At 40.2% G+C, this 12,735-nt stretch overlaps 1 non-coding gene across 1 annotated transcript; it reads left to right on the top strand.

Moving 5' to 3' along the window:
- Window positions 1-6,174: 6,174 nt before the first annotated feature.
- Window positions 6,175-6,228, top strand: LOC139418296 (U7 small nuclear RNA). The gene has a single exon (XR_011635298.1). It is a non-coding gene; the product is annotated as a U7 small nuclear RNA (small nuclear RNA).
- The last annotated feature ends 6,507 nt before the right edge of the window (window positions 6,229-12,735 follow it).

Below are 12,735 nucleotides of genomic sequence, written 5' to 3'. Positions count from 1 at the left end.
AATGTCTGAATATACCACGGTCATCTGTACAAACAATATAATACGCTAGTATAAACACCATGGAACCACGCAGCCGTCATACCGCTCAGGAAGGAGACGTGTTCTGTCTCAGAGATGAACATACTTTGGTGCGGAAAGTTCAAATCAACCTTGTGAAGATGCTGGAGGAAACAGGTACAAAAGTATCTATATCCACAGTAAAACGAGTCCTATATCGACATAACCTGAAAGTCCACTTCGCAAGGAAGAAGCCACTGCTCCAAAACCACCATAAAAAAAGCCAGACTACAGTTTGCAACTGCGCATGGGGACAAAGATCGTACTTTTTGGAGAAATGTCCTCTGGTTTGATGAAACAAAAATAGAACTGTTTGGCCATAATGACCATCGTTATGTTTGGAGGAAAAAGGGGGAGGCTTTCAAGCAGAAGAACACCATCCCAACCGTGAAGCATGGGGCTGGCAGCATCATGTTGTGGGGGTGCTTTGCTGCAGGAAGGACTGGTGAACTTCACAAAAAAAGATTGCATCATGAGGCAGGAAAATTATGTGGATATATTGAAGAAACCTCTCACGACATCAGTCATGAAGTTAAAGCTAGGTCACAAATGGGTCTTCCAAATGAACAATGACCCCAAGCATACTTCCAAAGTTGTGGCAAAATGGTATAACGGCCACAAAGTCAAAGTATTGGAGTGGCCATCACAAAGCCCTGACCTCAGTCCTATAGAAAATGTGTGGGCAGAACTGAAAAAGAGTGTGCGAGCAAGGAGGCCTACAAACATGACTCAGTTACAGTATACCAGCTCTGTCAGGAGGAATGGAGAAATTCACCCAACACCCAACTTATTTTGGGAAGCTACCCAAAACATTTGACCCAAGTTAAACAATTTAAAGGCAGTGCTTCCAAATACTAATTGAGTGTATGTAAACTTCTGACCCACTGGGAATGTGATGAATGAAATAAAAGCTGAAATAAATCATTCTCTCTACTATTATTCTGACATTTCACATTCTTAAAATAAAGTGGTGATCCTAACTGACCTAAGACAGGGAATTGTTACTTGGATTAAATGTCAAGAATTGTGAAAAACTGAGTTTAAATGTATTTGGTTAAGGTGTATGTAAACTTTCGACCTCAACTGTAAGTATTCACACCCATGAGTCAATGCATGTTAGAATCACCTTTGACAGCGATTACAGCTGTGAGTCTTTCTGGATAAGACTCTTAACAGTGTTGCACACCTGGATTGTACAATATTTGCACATTATTATTTGTAAAATTGTTCATGCTCTGTCACGTTGGTTTTTGATCATTCCTAAACATAAATGTTTAAGTCTTGCCATAGATTTTCAAGACATTTTTAGTCAAAACTGTAACTAGGCCACTCACGAAAATTCAATGGCTCTAGGTAAACAACTCCAGTGTACATTTGTCTTGTGTTTTAGGTTATTGTCCGGCTGAAAGTGTCTGTTGGAAAGCAGACTGAACCAGATTTTCCTTCTTTTTTTTAACCCAAACAATTCTCTTATCCTTGCCGATGACAAGCATACCCATAACATGATGTAGCCACCACCATGCTTGAAAATATGAAGAGTGGTACTCAGTGATGTGTTGTGTTGGATTTGCCCCAAGGACATAAAGTTAATTTCTTTCCCAAATTCTTTGCAGTTTTACTTTATTGCAAACAGGATGCATCTTTTGGAATATTTTAATTCTGTGCAGGCTTCCTTCTTTTCACTCTGTTGTTTAGGTTTGTATTGTGGAGTAACTACAATGTTGTTGATCCATCTTCAGTTTTCTCCTATCACAGCCTTTAAACTCTGTAACTGTTTCAAGGTCACCAATGGCATCATGGGGAAATCCCTGAGCGGTTTCTTTCCTCACTGGCATCTGAGATAGGAAGGACGCTTGTGTCTTTGTAATGACTGGGTGTATTGATACACCATCCAAAGTGTAATGTATAACTTCACCATGCTCAAGGGGATATATTCAAAGTCTGCTTTTTTACATTTTTACCAGTCTACCAACAAGTGCCCTTAGAAAACTTCCCTGGTCTTTGCAGTTGAATCTGTGTTTGAAATTCACTGCTTGATTGAGGGACCTTACAGATAATTGTATGTGTGGGTACAGAGATGAGGTAGTCATTCAAAACATAATTTGTAACACTATTATTGCACACAGAGTCCATGCAACTTATTTCTGAATTGCTAAGCAAATTTTTACTCCTAAACTGATTTAGCCTTGCCTTAAAAACAGTGTACAGTAAGTGTGCATTTGTGAAAATATTTTGATGTGATATGAAAGCAAAGGGATTTATTTTTTCTAGAACCGTATCGCAATTGAGAGTCAATTTGTGTTTAGATGGAGTATTTGGCTGTTTTGGCTGCCAGAGCCAGTCTACCTCTGAAAATAACACATATAGTGCCTTCAGAAAGCATTCACACCCCTTGACTGTTGTATTACAGCCTGAATCTAAAATTGATTACATTTAGATTTTGTGTGACTGACCTACCTACAATGCCCCATCATGTCAAAGTGGATTTATGTTTGTAGAGATTTTAGAAATTAAACTGAACAAAAAAATAAAGGCAACATTTAAAGTGTTGGTCCCATGTTCAATCAAAAAATTTAAAGAATGAGTTGAAATTAAAGATCCCAGAAAGTTTTTACACACATAAAAAGCTTATTTCTGTCAAATTTTGTGCACAAATTTGTTTACATCCCTGTTAGGGAGCATTTCTCCTATGCCAAAATAATCCATTCACCTGACAGGTGTGGCATATCAAGAAGCTGGGGACAAAAAAAGGGCACTCTAAAATGTGCAGTTTTGTCACAAAACACATTGCCACAGATGTCTTATTAAGTTTTGAGGGAGCGTGCAATTGGCATTCTGACTACAGGAATGTCCACCAGAACTGTTGCCAGAGAATTTCATGTTAATTTCTCTACCATAAGTCGCCTCTAACGTTGTTTTAGAGAATTTCACATAATGTTCAACCAGCCTCACAACCACAGACCACGTGTATGGCATTGTGTTGGCGAGCTGTTTTCTGAAGTCAGTGTTGTGAACAGAGTGCCCCAAGTTGGCAGTGGAGTTATGGTATGGGCAGGCATAAGCTACGGACAACGAACACAATTGCATTTTATCTATGGCCATTTGAATGCACAGCGATACCGTGACGAGATCCTGTGGTCCATTGTTGTGCCATTCATCCGCTGCCATTACCTCATGTTTCAGCATAATAATGCACGACCTCATGTTGCAAGGATCTGTACACAATTACAGGACACTGAAAATATCCCAGTTCGTCCATGGCCTGCATACTCACCAGCCATGTCACCCATTGAGCATGTTTGGGATGCTCTGGATTGACGTGTATGAAAGCGTGTTCCAGTTCCCGCCAATGTCCAGCAACTTCACACAGCCATTGAAGAGAAGTGGGACAACATTCCACAGGCCACAATCAACAGCCTGATCAACTCTATGTGAATGAGATGTGTTGTGCTGCATGAGACAAGTGGTAGCACACCAGATACTGACTGGTTTTCTGATCTACACCCCTACTTTTTTTTTAAAGGTATCTGTGACCAAAAGATGCATATCTGTATTCCCAGTCATGTGAACCCCATAGATTATGGCCTAATTTATTTATTTCAATTGACTGACTTCCTTATATGAACTGTAACTCAGTAAAATCTTTGAAATGGTTGCGTTTATATTTTTGTTCAGTATAATTAAAAAGTATTCAACAACTTTGTTATGGCAAGGTTTAATCAGTTTTGGTGTAAAAAGTGTTTTATCTTTTACCAGATCTATTGTGTTATATTCTCCTACATTCCATTCACAGTTCCACAAACTTCAAAGTGTGTCCTTTCAAATGGTACCAAGAATATGCATATCCTTGCTTCAGGGCCTGAGCTACAGGCAGTTAGATTTGGGAATGTAATTTTAGGTGAAAATTGGGGGGAAAAGGGGCGGATCCTTAAGAGGATTTATATGGCTTTATCACAGTTGCAGCTGACAGTATTTTTAAGCTACAACATGTTTCTGGCAGCCTTCTTCCATTACACACAGGTGTTCAGAGCATGCTAGATACCTAATTAGCACAGGTGGTCGCCTCTGTCTTCCTGAACATGGAGATATGACTGTGTGGGAACACTAGCCCTAACCCTATGTGTAATAATTTAACCTTTTGTTTTTTGAAGGTTTCTCGCTTATATGAAAGATACGTTCCTTATTTTTACAAGCTCGTACCGCAAGCGGTGTGTTCATGTTCAGACCTAGCATCAGGGAAAAAAATCCCCTGGAAAGAAGATACACTACATTACTATAAGTATGTGGACACCTGCTCATAGAACATCTCATTCTAATATCATGGACATTAATATGGAGTTGGTCCACCTATAACAGCCTCCACTCTTCTGTTAAGGCTTTCCACTAGTTGTTGGAACATTGCTGTGGGGACTTGCTTCCATTCAGCCACAAGAGCATTAGTGAGGTCGGGCACTGATTAGGCCTGGCTCGCAGTCAGTGTTCCAATTCATCCCAAAGGCGTTCGTTGAGGTTGAGGTCAGGGCTATGTGCAGGCCAGTCAAGTTCTTCCACACCGAGCTCGACAAACCATTTCTGTATGGACCTCGCTTTGTGCACGGGGGCATGATAAAACAGGAAAAGACTTCCCCAAACTGTTTCCACAAAGTTGGACACAGAGAATTGTCTAGAATGTCATTGTATGCTGTTAAGATTTCCCTTCACTGGAACTAAGAGGCCTAGCCCGAACCATGAAAAACAGTTCCAGACCATTACTCTCCTCCACCAAACATAAAAATTGGCACTATGGCACTATGCAACTGAGGACAGATGTTTTTTTACATGCTATGCCTGAGCTGTTGTTGCACCTAAACTTTTCCACTTCACAATAACAGCACTTACATTTGACCGGGGCAGCTCTAACAGGGAAAAAAATTGACGAACTCATTTGTTGTAAAGGTGGCATCCTATGACAGTGTCAAATTGAAAGTCACTGAGCTGTTCAGTAAGGCCATTCTACTGCCAATGTTTGTGTATGGAGATTGCATGTCTGTGTGCTCGATTGTATACTGTACCTGTAAGCAACGGGTGTGGCTGAAATCGCCAAATCCAATCATTTGAAGGGGTGTCTACATACTTTTGTATATATAGTGTACCATCATCAGTAGGTGGTAAAGGTCGTTAGCATCTATGAATTTGGTACTGTATGTTTAGCGTAGGTTGGCGATACTATCTTCGTTCTCGATTCGGCCAAACATCTATCTTCTAAAATGTCTGTGTCAACTTGCACGTTGTTCATTTGAATTTACAAAATGCTCCATTATTAAAATAAATCCATGTGCTGATCTATGAAGTAATCCAACAATGTATATGCTGCCATCTCTACTTCAAATCTTCTCACATTGATTGAGACACCTGTCTCAATTAAAGTGAGAAGATTTGAAATGGACAAGACGGCGGTGTACACATTGTTGGATTCATTCAGAGAGAATTACTGTAATGTGCAGTAAGTGGTGACATTACACGGCTGAGACAATTAGTTGCGATCTGCAGAGGTGAGTGAAACCTGATCACACCACTCTAGCTTGCAGAGTGTAGAGTCAACTATGTGTGTCATTGTTCTGAATGGATATCAGCCGGTTAGCTTTCTATTATGACTCAACTCACTCTGACTTCACCTATATGTTTAGAACACCCACATGAAAAAATACTACAATTTACTATAGAATCCTACAATACTTAACTATAGAATTCTATACTAAACTGTAGTATACTCTACAATACTCGGTCATGTGTAGTACTTACTAAAAAATGTTGTAGTATATGGTAGAATACTATAGTAAATAATAGTGTTATCTGCAACAACAAAAAACACTGTAATAAATACAACTGTAATGTCAACAAAAACAATACAGTCCACAAAAACACTATACTTTTTAAACTACAGTAAATACCTCAGGATTTAATTTGCGTATACCCTGCCCTTTCCCCTCCCCCATAGCCCAATTTGTGCCACCCATAAGTGAGAAACCTACATGCCAAGTATAGATTGTATATTGTGTTCCCTACAGGTTATAGAAAAGAGCAGTAGTGCCAAACTATTCATTCAGACCCCAGGCCTACCTACCTACAGATTATACAAAATGTGCTCTTTTAGTATTTCTCTAGTAAGTTTCCTCAATGAGAAAGGCTCCACTTATATGTCAAAGATAAAAAATAAAAAAACAGTATAGTAAATACTGTCCTACAGTAATGTCCTCAAAAACACTACTGTAAATACTACAGTACACTACAGTTCGCAAAAACACTCCAGTAAATACTAAAGTTCACAAAAACACTACAGTAAATAATACAGTAAACTATAATCCGCAAAAAACACAACATTAATTAATATAGTAAATACTATAGTTTTATTTTACTACAAGAATTATACTAAAGTTAACTGGCACGACAAATCCTTTCCCCCTCAGGAGACTGAAAAGAGTAGGCATGTGTCCCCAGATCCTCAAAACGTTATTCAGCTGCATCATCGAGAACATCCTGACCGGTTGCATCACTGCCTGGTTTTAAACTGCTGCTACTGTCTGCTTATCACTTTATTCCTACCTACAGGTACAAACTACCTCGACTAACCTGTACTCCGCACATTGACTCGGTACCGGTACCCTCTGTATATAGTCTCGGTATTGATATTTTGTGTTACATTTTATTTTTTACTTTATTTAGTAAATATTTTCTTTACTCTTTCTTGAACTGCATTGTTGGTAAGGGCTTGTAAGTAAGCATTTCACGATAAGGTCTACACACCTGTTGTATTCGGCGCATGTGACAAAAGTATTTGATCCCCTGCTGATTTTGTACGTTTGCCCACTGACAAAGAAATGATCAGTCTATCATTTTAATGGTAGGTTTATTTGAACAGTGAGAGACAGAATAACAACAACAAAAATCCAGAAAAACGCATGTCAAAAATGTTATAAATTGATTTGCATTTTAATTAGGGAAATAAGTATTTGACCCCCTCTCAATCAGAAAGATTTCTGGCTCCCAGGTATCTTTTATACAGGCAACGAGCTGAGATTAGGAGCACACTCTTAAAGGGAGTGCTCCTAATCTCAGTTTGTTACCTGTATAAAAGACACCTGTCCACAGAAGCATTCAATCAATCAGATTCCAAACTCTCCACCATGGCCAAGACCAAAGAGCTCTCCAAGGATGTCAGGGACAAGATTGTAGACCTACCCAAGGCTGGAATGGGCTACAAGACCCTCCCCAAGCAGCTTGGTGAGAAGGTGATAACAGTTGGTGCGATTATTCGCAAATGGAAGAAACACAAAAGAACTGTCAATCTCCCTCAGCCTGGGGCTCCATGCAAGATCTCACCTCGTGGAGTTGCAATGATCATGAGAACGGTGAGGAATCAGCCCAGAACTACACGGGAGGATCTTGATCTCAAGGCAGCTGGGACCATAGTCACCAAGAAAACAATTGGTAACAAACTACGCCGTGAAGGACTGAAATCCTGCAGAGCCCGCAAGGTCCCCCTGCCCAAGAAAGCACATATACATGCCCTTCTGAAGTTTGCCAATGAACATCTGAATGATTCAGAGGACAACTGGGTGAAAGTGTTGTGGTCAGATGAGTCCAAAATGGAGCTCTTTGGCTTCAGCTCAACTCGCCGTGTTCGGAGGAGGAAGAATGCTGCCTATGACCCCAAGAACACCATCCCCACCGTCAAACATGGAGGTGGAAATATTATGCTTTGGGGGTGTTTTTCTGCTAAGGGGACAGGATAACTTCACCGCAAAGGGACGATGGACGGGGCCATGTATCGTCAAATCTTGGGTGAGAACCTCCTTCCCTCAGCCAGGGCATTGAAAATGGGTCGTGGATGGGTATTCCAGCATGACAATGACCCAAAACACATGGCCAAGGCAACAAAGGAGTGGCTCAAGAAGAAGCACATTAAGGTCCTGGAGTGGCCTAGCCAGTCTCCAGACCTTAATCCTATAGTAAATCTGTGGAGGGAGCTGAAGGTTTGAGTTGCCAAACGTCAGCCTCGAAACCTTAATGACTTGGAGAAGATCTGCAAAGAGGAGATAGGACAAAATCCCTCCTGGGATGTGTGCAAACCTGGTGGCTAACTACAAGAAACGTCTGACCTCTGTGATTGCCAACAAGGGTTTTGCCACCAAGTACTAAGTCATGTTTTGCAGAGGGGTCAAATACTTATTTCCCTCATTAAAATGCAAATCAATTTATAACATTTTTGACATGTGTTTTTCTGGATTTTTTTGTTGTTATTCTGTCTCTCACTGTTTAAATAAACCTACCATTAAAATTATAGACTGATAATTTCTTTGTCAGTGGGCAAATGTACAAAATCAGCAGAGGATCAAATACTTTTTTCCCTCACTGTATATTACGGTAAATACTACAGTAAATAATACAGTGAAGTCCACAAAAACACTACAGTGAATACTATAGCATTTATACCATAGTATACTATAGTATTAATTTCATGTGGGCACAAAGGACAGTCATTATTACAATCACATGTAAACACAGACAGTTGGACTGAACATTTCTCCCCACCCCTCGCTCTCTCTCTCCCTTCCTCTCTCTTATTTACTTGGTTTAAAGGAAATGCAAATCACTTAAAAGTTTGTCTAAAACCAAACAGAATCCTCTGCAACAGCAATACAGGTACTATTTGTAAATGGAAGTTGGAACTCTTGGATCTGGAATTTATTGCACGTTCTAATTTTATACATTATATCTGTGCTCTTTCCAGCTGAAGAATTTGCCTGCTCAGCCACTGACAGGATATTACATCAGTGTTGGCAGTTTTGCAGCAGATGTGGGGACTATAGTCGGATGCTTTGTAACCCCTCCCTTAGCCTTGGCTAGGAAACCAGGGTGTGAAGTGAGGAGAACACACTGAGAGGTCAGATCTGTGTGTACAGTTCATAGCCCTTTTACTCTGAATGAAGTGATACACAAGAAAGCTAAGGAATAGCCTACTGTAGATACAAATCTGGTGACCTCCAGAAGATGGTGCTGGTAACACGGCTAGTGAATCTAAACACTCTTATTAGATCCAAGATGCACCACTGACTGTGCACACATATTGCTGCTGCACATAATCTTTGGTTGTCTACAACAACACAACAAGCTGAACTGTGTTCCCCCCTGGATCCAATTTCATCTACTGCCACTAAATCTCTGGCCAAACAACGATCTCTGTAGTTTACCATAAGGATCACCATATCTTGTCAAGGATGGACACCACTATTCTCAACTGTTTTTTTCCCCTCTGGAGGTCATCTTCTGCAGGCTATATAAATCAAAATCAAGAAATATTAACATATGTATTTTTTAAGACTGACAGGGTATATTACTTCCTTTTGCTCGTTTTGTTCCATTCTTTGATTTCACTATTTTCTATTCATAGTCACGCACTTCACTTGCCGCACTTTCAGATTCAAACACAGTCGCCATTTCCTTGGAAGTTTTTCCATCACCTGCAGTAATGACTGATGACTGCTGAGAGGAAGTTGAGTCTAGAGGGAAGTGAGGTGAGAAAGGTGGGCGTCAAGTGCAAAAACAGGGATACGTGCTCCAGTTCTTCAGAGATGGAACTTGTTGAGAGTGAGGGTGAAGTACCTGCGGCAAAGATCGCAGAGTTTGGGCCTTGTCCCAAGGATGATAAGGATGATTTTGACCCAGTGGGAGTGAGATTTGTAGAGAGAATGAATCCTTGTTGTTTGGTTGATCCATATGCAGTGTCAGGTTGGGTGGAGGAGAGATTGGGGACTGTTGAGTTGGTAAAGATAACTCGGAATGGACTCTTGATGATTTATTGCGTTTCCTCCGCACAGGGGGAGAGGGCGCTCCGGATTATGAGATTAGGGACAAGAATTGTGACTTGCTTTTCTCTCCGGAGCAGGGTGCTGTTGAAAAGAAGGATAACGGGGGTGGCATTAAGTGTTGAGGAGAAGCAGTTGAAATGAAATATTCCCGGTGTCTGTGACGCCCACCGCTGGATGAGATGTAGATCCGGTGGGGAAACGCAAAAGGCATTATCTGTCATGCTGAGTTTTGATGCAGAGTCGTTATAAGATAAGATCAAGTAAGGAAGTGTCAGTTATCCCGGGAGAGTTTACAGTATGTTCCAAAAATATTACAGTGTTTTAGGTGTCAAGGTTATGGGCATATTGCAGCAGTGTGTAGGTGGGAGATGCCTAGATGTGAGAAGTGTGCAGGAGGGCATGAGATGAAGGAATGTGTGGTATTGGTGTAGAGAGTGATGAAGAAAGGTGTGGTATTGGTGTAGAGAGTTATGTGTGTTAGTTGTCGGGGTGATTATGGGGCTGGAGATCGGAGGTGTCCGGTGAGAGAAAGGCAGATTGAGGTTTCCAGGGTTAGAGTAGTACAGAAAGTGTTGTATGATAAAGCAGTGGAGAGAGTAGTAGACGAAGATGGGTACAGGGTGAGGGATCCTGAGCGCATTCCTGTGAGTAGGCAGAGATCGAGAGAGAGAGTGATGGGAAGAATATGTGCTTCACTAAGGTGGGCTTTTTAGCATTTATAGCCATGGTTGTCAACTGTACTGTAGAAATGAATCTAAAGTCACTAAAAATAGAGGTTGTAGTGGCAGCGGCAGAGAAGTACTTGGGATGTCGAGGATTTACTGCCGAATAGCTACAGGGGGTGTTGAGTGGTAGTGATATGCCCTCTCAGACGTTGGTCTGGAGTAGGACTAGGTAGGCTTAAATAATGGGATGGGTGGTGTTTTTTTTAGAAGGCTAATAGGTGGTAGGGTACATTTGCTTTTTCCTAATTTTGTATTTTGTATCTAAGAATAATGTATGTCGGCCGTGAATGGCCTCACAACCAGGACAGCAGGTGGCGATGTATGCGCCTAAAGACGGATGTGATCCCCCAACCAAATCGCGAAGAAGAAGAAATCGCATAGCCTACAGTCGCAAAGGCCTGCAATTTGCGTGCACCAAATACCAAATAGATTATCGACGAAATGTGTTGAAAAGCAGAGAAACCCAGTCACGCATATCGTAATAGGAATATTGATAAACAGTAGGAAATAGGAAACTGATAAACAGTTTGGAAAACAAATTATAATTAGCTGTAAAGAGAAGAAAATGAAATTAGCCAAATGTGTCTTTTAATTATCAAAATGATCAATTTAATTAAGCGAAAAGTATCTTATTAGCACCAGCGGATATCATTGGTGAGTGTACATATTCACTGTCTTTATCATTGGGTCAGTGCCACCTTTGTTTGTTTTTTTGTATTTGTGTCTCCCCTTTTCGTATAGGCCTAATACACTATATATACAAAAGTATGTGGACACCTCTCAAATTAGTGGATTTGGCTATTTCAGCCACCCATTGCTGACAAGTGTATAAAATCAAGCACACAGCCATGTAATCGCCATAGACAAACATTGGCAGTAGAATAGCCTTACTCAAGAGCTCTGTGACTATCAACATGGTACTGTCATGCACTTTTACTTTCTTCTCCAACACTTTTTTTTGCATTATTTAAACCAAATTGAACATGTTTAATTTTATTTGAGGCCAAATTGATTTTATTGAGTTAAAATAAGCGTTCATTCAGTATTGTTGTAATTGTCATTATTACAAAAAAAAGAAAGAAAAAAAAGAACATTTGTCAGATTAATCGGTATCGGCTTTTATTGGTCCTCCAATAATCGATATTGGTATCGATGTTAAAAAGTCATAAATCGGTCAACCTCTAATACATACATACATACAGTACCAGTCAAAAGTTTGGACACACCTACTCATTTAAAGGGTTTTTCTTTATTTTTTACTATTTTGTGTTAAGACATCAAAACTATAAAATAACACATATGGAATCATGTAGAAAACCAAAGTGTTTAATCAAAATATTTTTTATATTCTTCAAAGTAGCCACCTTTTGCCATGACAGCTTTGCACACTCTTGGCATTCACTCAACCAGCTTCATGAGGTAGTCACCTGGAATGCATTTCAATTAACATGTGTGCCTTGTTAAAAGTAAATTTGCGGAATTTCTTTCCTTCTCAATGCGTTTAAGACAATCAGTTGTGTTGTGACAAGGTAGGGGTGGTATACACAAGATAGCCCTATTTGGTAAAAGACCAAGTCCATATTATGGCAAGAACAGCTCAAATAAACGAAGAGAAATGACAGTCCATCATTACTTTAAGACATGAAGGTCAGTTATTCCAGGTGATCAAGAACTTTGAAAGTTTCTTCAAGTGCAGTCTCAAAAACTATCAAGCTCTATGATGAAACTGGCTCTCATGAGGACCGCCACAGGAACGGAAGACCCAGAGTTACCTCTGCATCAGAGGATACATTCATTTGAGTTACCAGCCTTAGAAATTGTAGCCCAAATAAATGCTTCATAGAGTTCAAGTAACAGACTAATCTCAACATCAGCTGTTCAGAGGAGACTGTTTATTAGGCCTTCATGGTCTAAATTGCTGCAAAAAAACTACTAAAGGACACCAATAATAAGAAGAGACTTGCTTGGGCCAAGAAACACGAGCAATGGACATTTAGACCGGTGGAAATCTGTCCAAATTAGATTTTTGGTAGGTGAACAGATGATCTCTGCATGTGTGGTTCCCACCGTGAAGCATGGAGGTGTGATGATGCGTTGCTGGTGAC

Source organism: Oncorhynchus clarkii, chromosome 1, assembly GCF_045791955.1.
Source record: "Oncorhynchus clarkii lewisi isolate Uvic-CL-2024 chromosome 1, UVic_Ocla_1.0, whole genome shotgun sequence".
Classification (NCBI taxonomy): domain Eukaryota; kingdom Metazoa; phylum Chordata; class Actinopteri; order Salmoniformes; family Salmonidae; genus Oncorhynchus; species Oncorhynchus clarkii.
Note: the sequence above shows the minus strand (reverse complement) of the source record. Positions and strands in the feature narration are given on the sequence as shown.